The following is a 21597-nucleotide window of genomic DNA, read 5'->3' on the forward strand; positions in this document are numbered from 1 at the left end:
GTCAATTTGGGTGGGTGGAAATGATTAGCAAGGGAATGTCACAATTGGGAGTCACCCACAAGTCTCTGAAGTGCTCTATCACAAAAACAAAGATTATAAATTGAGAAATATCAGGGCCATGTGAGGGCACTACAATGGTCATAGGTGGTTTTAATTTGCATGTGGACAGGATAAATTCAAAATGAACAGGGTTAACATCGAAGATGAATTTATAGATTGGATCAGGGATTATTTCTTCAGAGCAGTATACTGCAAAACCACCTTGGGAACATGCAATTTTAAATCGAGCAAGGTGTAATGATGTCGGATTAGTAAGAGATCTCAGAGTAAAAGATCCTCTGGGGGGGTAACAATCTCAACATGATAGACTTTCAAATTCAGTTAGAAGGAGAGCAACTTGGATATCAAACACTGAGAAAGCCTGTTATGGAGCTATGAAGAAAGAGTTGTCTGAAGTGGGCTACGAAAATAGACTAAGGGGAAACAGTTAACACAGCAGACATTTACGCAGACATAAGCAAGAACTTATTTTGGTCAAAAGTAAGGATTCAGTGAGAAGGAAAAACAGTCCATGGTTAACAAAAACAATCAAGGAGAGCACCCAATTAAAAACTAAGACATAAAAAACTAATAGTTGGCCTGAAGACTGGGAATTTTTTGGGAACCAGTAGCAAATGACTAGAATGCTAATAGGGAGACAAAATTGATTAGTAAAGCAAATTGACTCGAAATATGAAGGAAATCTGTAAGAGGTTCTTTGGGGATATAAAAAAGGAAGTGGGTCATTTGCTGAGTTGGCTGCTTGGCTGGACAACGTCCTTGCGATATGGAATAACACCAATAGTGTGGGTTCAATTATGTACCAGCTGAAGTCACTATCAAGTTCCCACCATCTCAACCTCACATGTTGTAGTGGCCCTCAGGTTAAACTCCCCACCAGTCTGCTCTCTCTATTTAGACAACAGCCCGAAAGGACTGTGGCAACGTTATCATTTGCCTATATTTAAAAAAAGATAATTTATGTGTGTGACTCTTGGAGGATGCAACAAGTGAATCAACATTGGGGAACAAAGAAATGGCAGATAAATGAATATTTTGCATCAGCCTTCATGGTGAAGGATACGATAAACATCCCTCTGGCCAGGACCTTACAGCCAAGAGTTTTAAACAAAGTGGCTGCAGAGATAATGGAGGCATAGGTCAAAATATTCTAGACCACTGAGTTCTGGGAGGGTCTCCACAGTTTGAAAGCCACCAATGTGATGCTCCTGTTCAAGAAAGGAGGGAGGCAGAAAGCAGGAAAATAAGGGCCACTCACTCTATCATCTAATGTTGGGTAAACACTAGAGTCCATTATTAAGGAAGAATCAGCAGAAGATTTAGAATGTTTGATTAAATCAACAGCATCAACTGTAAAAGGGAAATCATGTTTTAAAAAATGGCGGAGTTATGGAGTCATAGAGATGCACAGCATGGAAACAAACGCTTTGGTCCAACTTGTCTGTGCTAACCAGACTTTTCAATCTGATCAAACTCCATTTGTCAGCATTTGGCCCATATCCCTCTAAACCCTTCCTCGTCATATACCCATCCAGATGCATTTTAAATACTCTAATTCTACCCACATCCACCACTTCCTCTGGCTGCTCATTCATTAGATGCACCACCCTCTGCACAAAAACAATTACCCCTTAGGTCCTTTTCAACTCTAGTTTTGGACTCCCCCACCCTCAAAAGAAGACTTTGGCTATTCACCTTATCCATGCCCCTTATGATTTTTAAACCTTTGTAACGTCACCCCTCTGATGCTCCAGGAGGGAAAAAAATCCCAGTCTATTCAGCCTCTCCTACAGATGAAGCAACTAAAAAAGGTCAAATGGAATTTTGACTTTTATTTCTAGAAGGCTGGGATTTAAAAATAAGGAAGTCTTGTTTCAACTATACTGGTGGTGTTGGTGACTCTTCACCTGGAATACTCTGAACTGTGTTGGTCCCAATATTCAAAAAAGAAATATGTTGCCATTGGAGGTAACTCTGAAGAGAATCACCAGGCTAATTGCTGGGCTGAAAGGGTTTATTTATCAAGAACAGCAGAACAGGTTAAGTCTTTACCAGCAGAGTTAAAAAAATGAGGGGTGATCGTATTGGAACTTTTTGAGGGCTTGACAGGGTAGATGTTTCTATGAGAAGGGTATTTCAAGCTAGGGACACAGTTATGGAATTTAGCAAAAATTGATACAAAAATGACTTTTTTGATTCTCCCAGAGAGTAGTGAATGTTGACCCCAGAAATTGGTACAGGCTGGATCAGTGAAAGTATTTAATGAGGAGATACGTTTTTGAAATATTGGGGAAGTGAGGGCTGTGAGGAGCTAACGTGAGAGATGAATTTAAGACTGGTACAGATCAGTCACACTGTTAGAGAATGGCAGAACAGCTTGAGGGGCTGAATGGTCTACTTCTGCTCCCACTTGTTCTGAGGTTTTCTTATGAAAGGGAAGTGGGAGGCAGGACCTTGCCAAAATGTCTCATGGGAGACGCTAAAAGCTGCTCATTATGATTGTCTTCTCATTGTCCAACATATTTGCCAAAAATCTTAAAAGGGAGCAATTAACCCCAAAGTAGCTTTCAATTCAATATGACTCATATACACCTAGATCTGGATTCTGCTTTGTGAATAATGCTGAGCACTCATGGACATTATGAGTACAATGGATTATTCGGACTGTGGAGGTATCCATGGCTTTGGTCTTGGAGAGCTTTAATCCCTGACAAGACACATCAGATATATGTATACAGTACGTGATACAAACGATGTTCAGATCATTTCAATTAATGATTGCAAAAGCAGATCTGAAGTTCTGAAATACCCTTAATGCAAAATGTGAAAGAAATTTCTCTTCTTACACATTTAAGCTGTAGAAAGTAGCAATGGATTTGTCTGGTTTGGCTATTTCATTTCCAACAACCAATAGGGACACCTATCCAGCTGTAAATTGCTGTAATCTTCTTTTCCCCAAACATCCGCTCTTGTCAAAGTTGCATTTCATCAATGTCACTGCTTTCTGCTGGTTATCAATCGGATTATTCAACAATGGCAGCAGCAGCTTTGAGGTAATCCCAACAATAAAATACTCTGCAGCAAACCTTTCCTCTTGCTTTGTAACTGAGCTCGACCCCCACGTTCTAACTCTTCTCAAATGTAGTGACCATTAGCAGGTGCTTGGATTGAGCTACGTGAAGATCTTAATATAGAGAAAACAGAATATTACAATATCAGTCGGGCCAATTCTAAAAAAATGCCTTGCATTTGCACCAACAGGAAATCCTTACATGCTTTACATCCAAAAAAGCATCTTTGGAGCAGACTCAGTATTGTAATATTAAGTGGGGCAGAATTTCAAGAGATCACATCAATTAATTTTCTTATTATCTGACTTGTAAAACTTGCCCACAACAATTTATCACAAGGTTTCCATACTATGTTCCAGTCGGTTAGTTCTAATGCATGGTTTTAGGACAGCATGGTGGCTCAGTGGCTAGCACTGCTGCCTCACAGCACCAGGGACCCACGTTTGATTCCTGCCTCATGCAACTATCTGTGTGGCATTTACATGTTCTCCCTGTGTCTGTGTGGGCTTCCTCCCACAGTCCAAAGATGTACAGGTTAGGTGAGTTGGCCCTGCTAAATTGCCCATAGTGTTAGGTGCATTATTCAAAGGGAAATGGGTCTAGCGCGGTTACTCTTTGGAGGGTCGGTGTGGACTGGTTGGGCCGAAGGACCTGTTCTAAACTGTAGTGAATCTAATCTAAGGTCAAGTCAATATTTATGTCAAAATCAATTTTTTTCCCATATTCTAAAATAAAAAGCAGCAGTGTAACTCCATACCTCTTGGTAAAACAAAAACACAGTTAAATTTTCCTTCAGGACGAGCATAATCTAGAACAGTCATTTGTCATTCAGATGTTATTCCAAGTTTGATGACAACACAAAACTTGCTGGGATTGTGAGTGGTGAGGAGACTTCAAGATGATCGAGTAAGTGAGCAAATACATGGCAAATGCTGTACAACTTGGATAAATATGAAGTATTTACTTCAAGAGAAAACCTGAATGGCAGAATATGGTTTGAATGGTGATAGTTAGAGAATGGTGGCATGGTGGCTCAGTGGTTTCCTCTGGGTGCTCTGGTTTCCTCCCACAATCTAAGGATGTGCAGCTTCAGTGAATTGGCCATGCTAAATTGTCCATAGTGTTCAGGAATGTGTAGGCTATTTGCGTTAGTCAGGGGTAAACATAGGGTAGGGGAATGCGTCTGGATGGGTTACTCTTCGGAGGGTCAGTGTGGACTTGTTGGGTGGAAGGGTCTGTTTCCACGCTGTAGGGATTCTAATTCAAAAAAAATGTTGATGTACAAGAGGACATGGATGGCCTTGTACACTAACCACTGAAAGAAAGCTAGCAGCTGCAGTAAGCAGGTCAGAAGGTGAATTATATGTTGGTCTGCATCGTCTTTATTGCAAGAGAGAATTGCATTGGTCTTGTTATCTTAAAAAGGAGTTGCTTTTCTGAAAGGGAATGCCGTAAAGATGCGCCAGACTGACTCTTGTATTGACAGAATTGTGGGAAGAAAAGAGTTTGGGTCCATTAGTTTGGTGCATTGGAGTTTGGTTGAAAATAAAGAAATTTAAGTGCATTAAATTCTGAAAGGTTCAGAGGGGCAGGAATATAGCGATGGTAAGTCCCATGCCTGAGCAGTCTACCTGGGGCCAGGATCCCATGATATGGAGTAGGCCAATTCGGACTGAGGTGAGAAGACGATTTGTTGCTTAGAAGGTGGTGAACCTGTGGAATCATCTGCCACATAAAATGGTGGAGGCCAACTCACTGAAAATGTTTAAAAAGTAAATAGATGTTTATACATTAACGGTGTCAAGGGATATGGCAAGAGCAGGAGTATGGCATTCTGATAAAGGTCTGAGGACAATGGTCAAATTGAAAGATGGAGTAGACTCAGCTGAATGGCTTATTCCTGTTGTTATTTTCTCTGTTTGTATGTTCTTATCAAGGTCCACATATTTGTGAATGGAACCAGTAATCACAGCTTTCAGATGTTCATCGACTTGCTTGCACCACATTGCGGCTGTATACTGGAATTTTCCATTTCCATGAATGGAACAAGGTTCTGAAGATCATGGCACACTGTAACATGTGTCTAGCTTGAAAATAAAATTAAACAATGATTTGCATCTTTATTTCAATACCAGTAAGAATCTTTTGCCATTATTGCAAATGCATAGAGTTTTTCCACCTATAACTGTATATGAAAATAATGTCTTGCATTTATATAAAGCCCTTCCTGACCTCAGCACTTACCCAAGTTCTTACCTGCCAGTGAAGTCGTTTTAAGTGCACACATCACCTGTGATTTTTGTCCATCAATTTAATTGGGTGCAAGGTCGTTTGCAAAGCCACCTGATGCTCCTACGTTTTCTTGGCTCACGAAGCTCAAAACCACAAGCACTAAAGATGACAATTGTCCTTTAAGTTTTTGAAGAAAAATATATGAGAGTTAAAATCATCTCGTTTGTACACTGGATGGATGAAATTTTAATAGAAATGGTCTTTATTTGTTCACATTCAGCTGTTCTCTCTTTCACTTCCTTTCCTGCGTTTTAACAGCTAAATTCAGCCTGAAGCTTAATTTTTCAGCCCTCTGTCTCCTGTCAAAATCATCATCACATGCCTGAGTCAAGATATTGAATATTAGTACACTATTTTCTAATCGCGAGTGTTATGGAAAAACTTGAACTTCTTCATTGAGAAACACTTTGTAGCATGACTCATTAAATGGTCATGAATGAATTTAAAGGACAGTAAGAATATTGCTATGATCTCTGCTAATGTTATTCAAGGACAAGTCAGATCCGTTAATGAAATCTATCACTTTGGATCATATTTTGCTTGTTTTACTGAGGTGATCTGTCACTGAAACAGAAGTGTGTGACGATTTTGTTTTAATAATAAAACAGACGTTTATTATGCAACAGAATTGAGGATGCAATAAAATAAGTCTAAATATTTACATACAACGCACATATAAACTATATTCCCACAAATTCTAAATATACTCCTTAAAAGTACTTACACCAGAGTGAAAATTTCCTTTTCTGTCACACTCTCTGGTCTTGAGATTCTAACCATCTCTTCCTAGGGCTTCCATACATTTGATTTTCTCAGACTCAATGAACCCTTTAAATGAATATTTCTTATCTTTAAAACTAAACTCACTCTACAAATGCTCAACTATTTACTTAATTCACTCATAAAACCTCTCCCAATCAAACAAATCCCATTACACATCAGGAACTCTCTTTCTCAATTTTATTTAAGTTAGGTACCATGGCAACAGAAATAGTGACAAATACTTCTTGGATCTCCTTTAGACACACAAGCTCAATCCAAACTCTAAAGTAATGATATTAAGATATACATAAATCAGACAGCTTATATTGCAATATCAATATAAAATGAACTAAGTGATAGGTAAAAATGAGAACTGGTCAATGCCTGTTTTTTTTTTAACTGGAGAAATGTTTCTACTCGAGGGCCATCCAGGAATCAATGCTCATCTCCTATTCTTCCTGATCCAGTAAATATTAATAAATTCAACCTTAGTGACCAGGACACAATTTTTATATTTGCAGAAGATCAAAAAAGCTTAAGCATTGTAATTCAGGAAGAGGATAATGTAGACCTTCAAAAGGACACAGTTTGTTGGAAAGGTCTGATAGGTGGCAGATGATATTAATGCAAAGAAGTGTGAAGTAATTCATTTTGGCCAAAGGACAACAGAGCCAATTTAAAGTGGAGGTACAGTTCTAAAGGGGTTCCATGAGTAAAGAAACCTGAATAAATTGATGCATGAATCAAACAAGATGGCAGCATTAGCTCAAGGCTGACTTAAAAAAAAACAATTGCTGGCATTCTAGTCATTATCAATTGGGATATAGACTGCAAAAGCAAGAAAGTTATGTTAAATTGATATAAAAGACTGGTTTAGCCCCAAAAATTGCCATCAAATTTTCAGAAAAAGGTGAAGGAATTAATAAGCGGGTACACAAGACTGGTGAGAATGGTTCCAGGGATGAGGAACTTCAAATAGATTGGAAGAATTAGGACTCCTTTTTGAGAAACAAAAGTGTCAGAACAGAGTGGCTTAGTGGTTGACACTCCTGCCTCACAGTGTCAGGGGCCCAGGTTTGATTCCAGCCTTGGGCTGTGTGGATTGCATAAACTGCCTGAGTTTCCTCCAGATGCTTCAGTTTCTTGCCACAATCACAAAGATGTGCAGGTTAGGTGGATTGGTCAGGCTAAATTGCCCATAGAGTTTAGGGATGTGCAGACTAGGTGGGTTAGCCATGGGTAATGCAGGGTTATAGAGATTGGGTAGGATGTCCTTTGGAGGTTTGGTGTAGACTTGATTGGCTGAATATTCTGCTGGCACGCTGTAGGGATTCTATGATCTGATAGAGGAGTTCAGAATCATGGAGGGTCTGGACAGAGCAGATAAGGCGAAATTGTCTCTAGTGGTGGAAGGTTAGAGAATGAGAGGGCAGACTGAAAATAGTTAGGAGAGGTGATAATGGTAAAAACATTCATGCTTTTAGCATTTGGAATGTACTGCCCCAGATTGTAATCAAGACAGTGTTAACTAAAGTTATGAAAAGGGAATTGGACTTTTATCTGAATAAGAATTGGAGGATGACAGGAAAAAGACAGGGAAGTGACTCAAAGTGAATTGTTTCCTGTGAAAGCCAACACAGACATGACTGGTTGCAGTTCCTCCTTCTATGCTGCAACCATTCTATAACTTTCTATTTAATTTTTTTTGTTCTCCATGTTTTTGAGGGGTATTGACCCGCTATAATTTTCATACTAGTATTCTACTGAGATAAACAATATTCAGCATCAAAACATAATACATTCTGAAACAAATAAAGGCTATTTGGCCCATTATCCTGTTCAATCCAACACCCTTGTATTTTTGGTCACTCTACTAAAATTTATTTAATTGATTCCTAATTTAATTGCTTTAAAAACACTAAAATTATTATTTTTTTGGCCATGAATAGACACTAACAAATCAGATTTTGTAACAAGTCCGATTTTAACTCGAGCTTGGGAAGCAATCCTCTGCAAGTGTTTGATTGCAACATAATGAAAGGATCTGCAATTCAAAATACTACGACCCAGCCTTGTCAATCCTGATCTGCACAATTATTTCATTGACGCTGGTAAGGCTCTGGTTTTCCATTGATTATGCTCATTCTGGCAAACTTTAATTCTGTTTCCAGGAAATTCTGGTAAAAGAAACAGTAGAACAGAAAATGAAGCAGCATAACTCATGGTTTATTTCAAAGCTCAACTAATAGTTGGGAAGTCCAAACTACCAATCATTTGCCAATTATGAAGTTGTGAGAAAATCTCAGTGATTTACATTTCCCAGAATTTTTATGCACCATCTCTTTGTTCTGCAGGAAATGAAAACTCTTGTGCATAAAAATTCTGGGAAATGTAAATCACTGAGATTTTCTCACAACTTCACAACTTCACAACTCTTGTTTTCATTTCTGACATTGCTTATGTCTTTCTGTTTATTCTCTAAATGATATCGTTCACTTACTTCAACCTTTCAGGTAACTTCCATTATTTTAATTTTCTGTTTCTTATCTCCAGTGAAAGTATGTTAGCTACTTAGTGTTTAATTCCTTTCTCAAACTCTCATCCCTCATGTTCTGGAAGCTTCTTAATCATCCGCCTTAGTACCTTTTTCCAATGAATATTGTTGATCTTGGGCTGATGGTAATGGAAGCCTATTCATCAGAACTGACCTCAACATTGATCTGTATCCTGTCAGGATAGTATGATGCATGAGCTGTAGTCTCCATCCACTAGATGCATTTCAATATCTTATTTGCCTTTTGTTAAGAGGGTCACAGAGTCCAAATACTTTCAGGAAATGATCAATGATCTTTACTAGTGACCCCTTAGGTTGACAAGTACTATTTGTTTTGCCTTATACGAAGGTTCCAAGGGTTTTGTCATAATTTTTCTGCATGATAACTCTGGAAAATCTGATATGTTTAATGGGAACATGGATTAAATGGAGTTTAGAATTCTTCTTCTAGCCACATGCTAAAGCCTCAGAGGCAAATGAAAGTTTGGATGTTCATGAATTAACGTGAGATGTCCAATCTTTCATTCAGTATCTTATCTCGAGTATCATATTAAAATTCATACTTTGACCAAGCTATCAGAACGTATTGTACTTGTTCACTGTATTCAGTTCATGTTCTCCTTCTGTTTGAAAGAAGTATTTAAAATGCTCCACAACACTCTCGTTGAGGTTACTAACCCGATTCCTCTGGTGACTTGTGCATGTTTTGATCTAAAATATTTGTGAAATGTGACCTAAGGGAAATTAGACATGTGCTCCCTCTGTTGACATGAAGAATAATGTTAATTGTCCGCAACTACATATCCATTTACTTGAAGTTTCAAATCAAAGAGACATAAAAGTGAACCAAACCTTTAAAAACTTGCATTTAAAATGGCTGAACATGGATTTCTCTATTTTCTGTCATTTGTCCAGCTATAAACAGTGGTCCAAGATTTCTTCTGTAAACTCATTTTCTTTTTGTATGGCCACCTTATGCACCAATGTTATAATCAAGGGCACAGAGCTAAAATATTCAGTGATTCTTTACAATCATAGAATTCCTACAGTGTAGAAACAGCCCATTAGTCCATAGATCTTCATGTCCAGACTCACCCTCCTCAACCTTATTCCCTGTAATCCTGCATTTCCTGTGATTAATCCACCTAATCTACACATCCCTGAGCATTATGGGCAATTTAGCTTGGCCAGTCCACGTAACCTGCACATTTTTGGACTGTGGGAAGAAACTGGAGCACCTGGATGAAATCCACGTAGACTCAGGGAGAATGTGCAAACTCCACACAGACAGTCACCCGAGGATAGAATTGAATCTGGGTCCCTAGTGCTGTAAGGCAGCAGTGCTAACCACTGAAGCATTGTGCCACCCCTCGCTGTGGCAGAAATAGAGGTGACACCTGCACCAGCCAGATTTCCTGAAGGATATTGAATACAAGACTGGATTGGTATCGTTTGGACATGGAATCCAAGGAAATAGGGCCTTTAGCATTCTCTAGCTGAAGGATCTCACAGCAGCTAAATTGATCAATGTCACAGTTGTTCTCAATATGGTAATTCCTGGCATTATTGAATTAAAATTATAGCCAATTCAAGAAATATGACATTCTTTCTCAGATCTTTCAAATTTGTGACTTGCCATTAAGTGAATACCTTAATTCAGGTTGGGATGTTATTGTGGTATTAGCGACAATCCAGTACCCTAGACAAAAGACTATTTCTTTTATGTGAAAGCACAAGAATGCAAGTATTAGCTGGTTCATTAATATCGAGAGTGTGGTGCTGGAAAAGCACAGCAGGTCAGGCAGCATCAGAGGAGCAGGACAATCGACATTTTGGGCATAAGCCTTTCATCAGGAATGAGGCTTGTGGGCAAGAGGGCTGAGAGATAATGGGAGGGAAGGTAACTGGGAATATGATAGGTAGATGAAGGTGAGGGTGAAAATGATAGGTCGGAGAAGGTGGAGGTTGGCGGGGTGTAAGGTGAGGACTGTGGGTTACTTGTGGGTCGTTTCAGAGAACATCTCTGGGACATGCGCACTAACCACCCCATCACCCCGTTACTGAACACTTTAAGTCACCCTCCCACTCCACCAAGGACATGTAGGTCCTGGGCCTCCACTGTTGCCAAATCTTAACTACCCAATGCCTGGAGGAAGAATGCCTCATCTTCCACCTTAAAACCCTGCAACCACACAGGATCAATGTGTATTGCACCAGTTCCCTCATTTCCCCTCCCCCCACCTTATCCCAGTCCCAAGCCTCGAACTCAGCATCGCCCTCTTGACCTGTCCAACTCATTCCCATCTATCCGTTCCACCCTCCTCTCCGACCAATCATTTTCACACACACCATCATCTACCTATCACATTCCCAGATACCTTCCCTCCAGATGAGTCAACATATCATCAATTTTTAAAAAGTAAACAAATAAATGAGTTACAAAATCCTCCAAGACCACACCACAACCAATCAGGGACGAATTCCATTTGTGCAGCACCCTTTTCCCATGCAGCATGGGAAATTATTCTTTCATTTGAGACTTGCATCTGTCCTGATGCTGCTAGATAAGTAGTTTGGCAGTGTTTTGTTTCTCACCTGTATCGAAAATATTTGCAATTTATTTCCACTAAAAAAAATCTGAGAATGCTGTTCTTTGCTACATAGGAAGGTGCTGCGAAGACTGTTTGCATGTTTGCAAGGCCAGGCCTCCTTGCCTTCCACACCTTATGGATGCTGTATTTCAAACCCAGTGGCAATATGTCCAACACCAATCGCACTGCTGAATTGATATGGACCTTGTCGAGAATATATTTTAACCTTACCTTATCCTTTTTTCATAGGAATGTTACTTCTCGAACTCCGCCGGATGCGTGAGCCAACTTGTGCTGAATCATCAAGTAGTTGGATACATGAAATTATGCGAGAAGGGAGCTCTGTCTGACTAACAGGATGTTGGCTTTATGCTACTGAATGTTTTTTTTGTCAGAAACAGTGCTTGATTTGGCCCTACTGGATCTAATAATGGAGGCCAAACCACCACCTTCCGGAGGTAGTCATGCGTTGGACCGAGGGAGTCAACACAAGAGATATATCAGAGGACAAACTGGCACAGGTGATAAAGTCTTCTATAAAAGATTATCAATCGTTAAAGGAAATGAATAGTTTACCAAATACTTACCAAATTCTCCACAACAATGAGACAAGGGTTTACTTATATTTCTGGTATTCTGCCCTTAAACATAAACCTTCACAATTTAACATTGATGTGTGAAGGCGGTACAGGTCAGTAGCAGAATATTTGATTGTAAATCAATAGGTCTCTATTTCAAATCCATAGCCAATCCTCCCTCTCCTCTTTCCTACTAATTCATGACAATCTCATTCCATATGAGAATCGTCTTTATTTGCCTAACAATAGTCATGTTCAAAAGAAATAGAAAGGTCTACTACAGAGAAGCAGGACGTAGCTAAAATTACATTGTCCTTGAATTTTAATTGACAGGAAGTAACGATATTTTGTGAATTTAGTTACTGGACATTTTATTTTAGACAAACAGCTTTTCCTGATCAATCACAGAAGGTGACTATGAGCGTACACACATTTGATATGAGCTTGCTGCGATTGGAAGCACTGTTTGAAAATGGCATATCTTGAATCTACACAAGGGAGGTTGCCAAAGACATTAAATGACCTAAAGAAGATATTGCGGGAAATTTGAGCAACTGTTGATTGCAGCAAGAGAAACAGAGTTATTAAGAACATAAATATTCCTTTAAACGTTAGAAGTTGTCAGACAAATGGACAGAAGAAACTTAATGTCCAGTGTTCAGGATCTAAAAATTAAGAAGTGAAATCTCAACTAATGAGGGAAGATTTTGATTACCAGGGCTGCAAAGATTCAGATGAAAAAGAAAACTGATTCTCAGAGAATGTTAATTCAAAATAAAATTCCTCAGTGCAAAAGTTCTAAAAGGCCAGGAGCTGAAGAGGAATAGATGAAAGATTGTGTCCATATATATTTCAGGCAGGTATTATGAATTCCGTTTTACTCTAAGCTTGTTGAAGTCTGCATTACAAATGAATAGAGAGAGGTTATAAAAGATGATGGTAATGATGTGAATCCTAATGCTTCAGCCCAAATTAATGTTATTTTGTTTGTCACTTTTAAACCAGGATTGACAAAACACTCAAGGTACACTGAATCAATAACTGAAACATGGCTTTATTTATTTTGCTTCACATTCCTTTGTGCAATAGTTTGTTGCTAACCAAGAGCAGCAACAGAACAATAATCCATGAAGGATCTTGCAAAAGGAAAAACTATGGGACCATATACAGTAAGGTATAAGAGCAGATTTGACCATTTGGTCCATTGAGTCTCCTCTACCATTCAATAGTGGTAGGCATGTTTCTCAAACACATTCTCCTGCCTTCCCCCATAACGCTTGATCACCTTACCAATCAAGAACCTGCCTTTCTTGAACTGAATTAGCTTTCCTGTCACATGTACTCAAATGAGTACAGTGAAAAGTTTACAATAATCACATGGTACAAAGCTAACTAGGTCCAGGTACTTAAGGTCAAATTCTGAGAAAACAAAACAAAATTAGCTAAGAAAAGAAATAAGAAAGTCCAGCATTATAGATCATAGGAATAAATTATAAAATAAAGAAGTAAAAAGTTCAGATTATTAGTCTTTGTAACACAGTCCATGCTAGTATCTAGTCTCAAGGGAGACCTCCATTGTCTTGCTGTTGCCTGCGCCAGACCCACCAGCATAGAAGACAACCGACTTCAGGCACTGGGTCCACTTCACTAATGCCCCACAATCAAGAGTCCCTGGCTCTGTCGCCAGGCCAGGCCACCGTAATTTCAGCTGCAGATGTAGCCTAGGGAGCACTGCCATCTTGAAGAGTCCACTGGCCCTGGTGCTGCTGTCCCCAATCACTGGAGGAACTTTGCTGCCACTTCCACCATTAGCCTCGATCCCCAGAAGAATGACTTCACAGCGTCTGAGGATTGTCTATTTAAAGACAGTCAAATGACTTGGTCAGATTCATGAGCTGAAGGGTTCATAGAATCATAGAATCCCTACAGTGTGGAAACAGGCCATTCATCCCAACAAGTCCACACTGAAGAGCATCCCACCCAGATTCACCCTCCTACCCTATCCCTGTAACTGTATTTCCCGTGGCACCTAACGTACACATTTTTGAACTTGTGGAATGAAACTGGAGGAAATTGTGCAGATACAGGGAGAACATGCAAACACCATACAGATAGTCACCTGAGGCTGGAATTGAGCCCAGGTCCCTGGCACCATGAGGCAGTATTGCTAACCACTGAGCCACCGTGCTGCCCCTTATGTCAGCCCTGAGCAGGTAATGATGGCAAGTTCCTTCCCCAAAGGGCACTAGTGAACCAGATTTTTTTTTCCAACAATCAGTAATGATTTCGTGGTGGTCATGATTTGGAAGTACCAGTGTTGGATTGGGGTGGACAAAGTTAAAAATCACACAACACCAAATTATAGCCCAACAGGTTTATTTGGAAGCACTAGCTTTCGAGGCACTGCAAAAGGGTTACGGTGTCATGGAGCCGTAATGATATAGTAAACAAATTTAGATTAAGTCTTTAATCTTTTATTTTGGGGTATGCTAGTTTTGGTTCTTTAATATGTAAATCCCAGAACTCCTTTGAAGTTACATTTTCAAGATAGTTTCAGCTTTTCTAACATCAGGTGACATCTCAGCTCAGACAATGCATTAGAGTGTGAGGTTAAACTCTGTCTGTGTCCCAATCTTGAATCAGACTGGTTCTATTTTTAAAGTTGGACTTATAGAATCTTACATGGATCTATGCTGTTTTTGATCAAAATAAAATAAAGTTCTGCAAATACAAATTCACCCCATAAATGCATATGTGTGCACGTGCAGGAGAGAGAGTGAGTGTGTGCATGTGAGTGTGCATATAGGTGTGAGTGCATGTGAAAGAATGTGTGTATGTATGCGTGTAAGCTGAGTCAAGTATGTGTGAGTGTGATGGGAATAAGCCTGTGAGGGGGTGCTTGCATGGGTGTGAGTGCAGAGTGTGCATGAGTGTGTGTATATGAGAGAGTGCCAGTGTGAATGTGTGAGTATGTAGGACTGTGTTTTGTGTGTGTGTGTGCGCTTGTGTATAGTGCAGTGGGGTTACCTGTAGGTCACCCTAGGTTCCAGTTGAGGTCATCGCCATGGATACCACACTAGGCTATCAGACTCTGCTTGGTAAAAATAATGACTGCAGATGCTGGAAAGCAGATTCTGGATTAGTGGTGCTGGAAAAGCACAGCAGTTCAGGCAGCATCCGAGGAGCAGTAAAATCGACATTTCGGGCAAAAACCCTTCATCAGGAATACAGGCAGAGAGCCTGAAGGGTGGAGAGATAAATGAGATGAGGGAGGGGGTGGGGAGAAAGTAGCATAGAGTACAATAGGTGAGTGGAGGAGGGGATGAAGGTGGTAGGTCGGGGAGGGGGGAGGGAGGAGTGGATAGGTGGAAAAGGAGATAGGCAGGTAGGACAAGTCATGGGGACAGTGCTGAGCTGGAAGTTTGGAACTAGGGTGAGGTGGGGGAAGGGAAAATGAGGAAACTGTTGAAGTCCACATTGATGCCCTGGGGTTGAAGTGTTCCGAGGCGGAAGATGAGGCGTTTTTCCTCCAGGTGTCTGGTGGTGAGGGAGCTGCGGTGAAGGAGGCCCAGGACTCCATGTCCTTGGCAGAGTGGGAAGGGGAGTTGAAATGTTGGGCCACAGAGCAGAGTGGTTGATTTGTGCGGGTGTCCCGGAGATGTTCCCTACAGCGCTCTGCGAGGAGGTGTCCAGTCTCCCCAATGTAGAGGAGACTGCATTGGGAGCAACGGATACAATAAATGATATTAGTGGATGTGCAGGTAAAACTTTGATGGATGTGGAAAGCTCCTTTAGGGCCTTGGATGGAAGTGAGGGAGGAGGTGTGGGTGCAGGTTTTGCAATTCCTGCGGTAGCAGAAGAAGATGCCAGGATGGGAGGGTGGGTTGTAGGGGGGCGTGGACCTGACCAGGTAGTCACGGAGGGAACGGTCTTTGCGGAAGGCGGAAAGGGGTGGGGAGGGAATATATATCCTTGGTGGTGGGGTCTGTTTGGAGGTGGCGGAAATGTCGGTGGATGACGAGATGAGGAGGTTCTATACACAGAACCTCATCACCTCAGGAGATCTCCCACCCATAACTTCCAACTTCATAGTCCGGGAACCCCGCACTGCCCGGTTCTACCTCCTTCCCAAGATCCACAAGCTTGACCCCCCTGGCCGACCCATTGTCTCAGCATGCTCCTGCCCTACTAAACTCATTTCCACCTACCTCAACACTGTCCTATGCCCCCTAGTCCAGGAACTCCCCACATACATTCGAGTCACCACCTCCTCCAAGACTTCCGTTTCCCTGCCCCCCAACGCCTCATCTTCACCATGGATATCCAATCCCTCTACACCTCCATCCGCCATGACCAGCACCTCCAAGCCCTCCGTTTCTTCCTCTCCCAATGTCCCCAACATAACCCTTCCACGGACACCCTCATTCGTTTGGCCGAACTGGTCCTCACCCTTAACAATTTCTCCTTTGAATCCTCCCACTTCTTTCAGACCAAAGGGGTAGCCATAGGCACACGTATGGGCCCCAACTATACCTGTCTCTTTGTTGGCTACGTAGATCAATCAATCTTCCATAATTACACCAGCATCACTCCCACTCCCCACCTCTTCCTCTGCTTCATTAATGACTGCATTGGCGCCACCTTGTGCTCCCGTGAGGAGGTTGAGCAATTCATCAACTTCACCAACACATTTCACCCTGACCTTAAATTTACCTGGACCATCTCTGACACCTCCCTCCCCTTCCTGGACCTCTCCATCTCCATTAATCACGACTGACTTGACACCGACATTTTTTACAAATGCACCGACTCCCACAGCTACCTGGATTACACCTCTTCCCACCCTACCTCCTGCAAAAATGCCATCCCGTATTCCCAATTCCTCCGCCTCCGCCGTATCTGCTCCCAGGAGGACCAGTTCCACCACAGAACACACCAGATGGCCTCCTTTTTTAGAGACTACAATTTCCCCACGTTGGTAAAGATGCGACCCAATGCATCTCGTCCACATCCCGCACATCCGCCCTCAGACCCCACCTCTCCAACCGTAACAAGGAGACAACGCCCTGCGTGCTCACCTTCCACCCTACCAACCTTCGCATAAACCAAATCATCCACCGACATTTCCGCCACCTCCAAAGAGACCCCACCACCAGGGATATATTTCCCTCCCCACCCCTTTCTGCCTTCCGCAAAATCTGTTCCCTCCATGACTACCTGATCAGGTCCACGACCCTCCTACAACCCACCCTCCCATCCTGGCACCTTCCTCTGCCACCACAGGAATTGCAAAACCTGCGCCCACACCTCCTCTCTCACCTCCATCCAAGGCCCTAAAGGAGCTTTCCACATCCATCAAAGTTTTACCTGCACATCCACCAATATCATTTATTGTATCCATTGCTCTCGATGCAGTCTCCTCTACATTTGGGAGACTGGATGCCTCCTTGCAGAGTGCTTTAGGGAACATCTCTGGGACACCCGCACCAATCAACCACACTGCCCTTTGGCCCTACATTTCAACTCCCCCTCCCATTCTGCTGAAGACACGGAGGTCCTGGGCCTCCTTCACCGCGGCTCCACCACCAGACGCCTGGAGGAAAAATGTCTCATCTTCCGCCTTGGAACACTTCAACCCCATGGCATCAATGTGGACTTCAACAGTTTCTTCATTTCCCCTTCCCCCACCTCACCCTACTTCCAAACTTCCAGCTCAGTACTGTCCCCATGACTTGTCCTACCTGCTTATCTCCTTTTCCACCTATCCACTCCACCCTCCTCCCTGACCTATCACCTTCATCCCCTCCCCCACTCACCTGTTGTACTCTATGCTACTTTCTCCCCACTCCCTCCCTCACCCCACTTATCTCTCCACCCTTCAGGCTCTCTGCCTGTATTCCTGACGAAGGGCTTTTGCCCGAAACGTCGATTTTACTGCTCCACGGATGCTGCCTGAACTGCTATGCTCTTCCAGCACCACTAATCCAGTATCAGCCTCTGCTTGGCCACTTTGTGGTCATTATGGTGATCGTTACACTTTTTATTGAATTCAAATTCCACCATTGGTCACGGCAGGACATTGCTTGGATCTCTGGATTCACAGTTTAGTGATAATAATACTAGGCCACTGCCTGCCCTGGGTTGGTTTCCAGTTGCCAGCAAGGCCTATTAAAAAGTTCAGCCATACCTTGGGCCTTCAGAATTAGCCATATCTGGGGCTGTGATTACAAGTGGAAGTGTCACCATTGGCCAACGTGTCAGCTCTCCTGCTCAGTTTTGCCCCCAGGCCATTTTCAAGGAGGTAAAACAGGAGCCCAGCGGCTATCCTGCTTCATGTGGCAGGTAGTCAACCCAGATTTTTAAGGGCCAAGTAAGAAAGGCTGACTGGGATTTTCCATTTGATCTCTGGATTCACAAAGATGTTGGGATCCGAAGTTATTGAGGTGCTTGTGGGTGGCATCCCGACAGCAGGCTAAGTTGTCAGTGCTCCAGGGGCTGAAATGTCCACCTGGATGCTGCAGTCACCACAGGCTACTATGTTGAAGGATTGTCCCCATATGTTTGGCCTGGCTTTATGGTCATTCCAATTGTTCAAAAACCAGACTGACTGGTGCCTCTTTTGAAAATACTACTTTCTCACTTCACTGCCAAAACAGCCTGCTGCTCCTTTCTAACTGAAAGGCCTTGCATTGACTCTCGAGCTTCAAGGGCTCAAACATCATCCTTAATTCGAGTCATAGAGTCCTACAGCAAGGAGACAGGCCCTTTGGCCCAAACTGATCTGTGCTGACCAAAATGTCCACCACATTTCCCTGCACTTGGCTCGTATCCTTCTGATCCTTTCCGATCCATATATTTGTTCAAACGCCTTCTAAATGTTGTTACATGCTTCTCACTGGATATTAATAGCAAAGTAAGAGGAGTTAAGAGAAAAGAAAGGGGAAAACACAGAGGTCTAGACAGAAGTCTAAAGTCCAGCCATGTCTATGTTGGACGTGTGTGTAGGGAAGCCTGTGATGGAGACCAACAAGCAATAGGTATTAAATTTACGGAGCCATGGTGCATCAATAATGTGACAGGAAGATTAGAGCCTGATATCTCTCTGAGTATTATATATTCAATATTAATATGTAATATACAGTATTATAAAGCTGAACCCTGAAGACAGTTCTTGACTTTGTATTCTCCTTGACCAGTTTGCTTCAAACCAAAACTCATAGATGTGAGCAACCACACCATAAAAAAAAGCTGAGCTCTGAACATTAACTAGATGTTTCATGGAAAATTACAGCATGCTTCCCATGGTCCTTTGCTGTCTGACCAACATCTCAGCCTTACAGTTACAAAGAGCTATAAAGAGAGGCTGGATAGGCTGGGCGTTTTTCCCTGGAGTGTAGGAAGCTGAGAGATGACCTTATGGAGGTTTATAAAAACACGTTTATAAAAACACATGTTTATAAAAAAACATACGATGAACAACCATGGTCCTTTTCCCAGGATAGGGGATTCCAAAACATGACCACATAGATTAAAGTTGAGAGGGGAAAGATTTAAAAGAGACCTAAGGAGCAATTTCTTCATGAGTATGGAATGAGGAAGTGGTTGGGGCAGGTACAACTAAAATATTTACATGACATTTGAACAGGTACATGAATAGAGAAGATTTAGAGAGATATGGGCCAAAAATGGGTAAATGGAATTAGTTCAGTTTAGGAAAGCCAGTGGGCATAGATATGTTGGCTGAAGGGCCTGTTTCCATGCTGTATACTTCCATGACTATTAATCAAGAGCTGAGAGCCCACAGGGAAATTTCAACCCTTTGTTTCAGAATTTAACAAATTGTGACTCAGTATTTTTTGCCTCTTAAAGTTAAAGAGCAATTTCATATCATTTAAGATCCTCGAGAGTTTGTTGGCACGGATGCATTTACTTAGACAGGAGAAAGGCAGATGGGGAGCCACAGGGATGTTACCTACATTGCAACATTGACTCCATCTCAAAAATAATCCTTTGGATGTGAAGTGCCTTAGAATGTCTTGAGATTGTGAAAAGTTACACAGAAATGTGATTCTTTATACACACGTATAAGGCTTGTGGAAAGGATGAATAAACACTTTATTTAAAACAATATGTATACAATATTGCTTGATAGTTCAGGGAATATTTACTAGACCATTATCTGGAATGAGAATGTTGGCTTTCAAGGAACTTTTGGACAGGCTTGGCTTGTATCCATTGGAGCTTAGAAAAATAAGTGGTGATTTGATTGCAACATATAATATCCAAAGGGTTGAAAACAAAGTGGATGTGGAAAGGATATTTCCTCTTATGGGCAAATCCAAAACAAGGGGTCACTCGTTTAAGACAGAGAATAGTTTTTATTTCTCTCTCAGAGTGTCATACAGCTTTGGAACTCTCCCCCTGGAGAGATAGTGGAAGCTGGATTCTAGAATATTTTTAAAGTGGAGGATGACAGTTCATGAAGGAGTGAAAGGTTATTCAGGGAGAAAGGATCATGCATTTGAATTTACAATCAGATTAGCTATGGCAAGATGGGCTCGAGGAACTGAATGACTTATTCCTGATCCTAACTCATAAGTCAATATGCTCCTGTAACATCATTTCTGGATTATTTAAAATTCTACCTTTTATATAAACACCAAGGTCAACATATAATGACATCAATACCAAATCAAGCATGAGAGCTGTATGGGGAGACAGCTGATTGGGCATCAGTGCTGGTCACACAGTCCAAGGTTGATATGGAGAAAATGTCTGGAGTTCATAAAGTTTGCTGATATCTAAAATTAGATTCAATACACCAGTAGTGGACCAATTGGTGCTCCAAATTTTCATTCGATCAGAGACTTATTCCCACAATGAGGAGATAATATGTACCTAAATGTGGGGACATTTAATAATTTGTTGGAACGTTCACTTCTTTTTGGTCCTTTGTCAAATTTCTATTTTCATCGATGTACGAATACTTGCTAATTGAACAGAAATGTGACATGGCAAATCTTTAACTTTCACTTGGAAAGTATATGGCAAAGGTGAGAAAATAACAAAATTTGGGATTAGATAGTGTCTTGAATGTAATCAAATGTCTCAAGTCATCTTGGAAGAGTACCAGGCACAAAAAAATGAGCATTAGGCTACAGACATTGATAGTTTGTTGGATTTCCAAATGCTTGGTCAAAAAGATGGATTTTACATAGCATCCTAATTCAGGAAAGGAGGATGAGAAATGGAGAGAACTATAGGGGAAGATAAAGCAGAAGTAATTGTATCTCAGAGAAACAAAAATGTTCACTCAATTTTCCTCTTCACAATACTGCCTTATTTGTAGAGTGTTTCAACATTTTCTGTTACTATTCAGATTTCCAGCTTCCTTAGTATGTTGCTTTTGTAATTGCAATTCACATGCTGCAATCTCACCTCTTCTCATCCTGAAATCTTAATTTAATGATGCATCCCTAGCTATCAATCTATCATAAGAGATCTACCTGTAATATATCTACTTCACAAAGCTGCCTGGGAGATATTTCATCACTTATTGGCAGACTGTAGAAAGGTTTCACCAGGGGGTCAGCACCTGCATGAATATGCATTTACTGCTGTTTCAAATTGTTTTGTGTGTAGATTTTTCCAAGCCATCACCAATATCCCTGTTCGTTGATGCATCAAGG

Source organism: Chiloscyllium punctatum, chromosome 23, assembly GCF_047496795.1.
Source record: "Chiloscyllium punctatum isolate Juve2018m chromosome 23, sChiPun1.3, whole genome shotgun sequence".
NCBI lineage: Eukaryota > Metazoa > Chordata > Chondrichthyes > Orectolobiformes > Hemiscylliidae > Chiloscyllium > Chiloscyllium punctatum.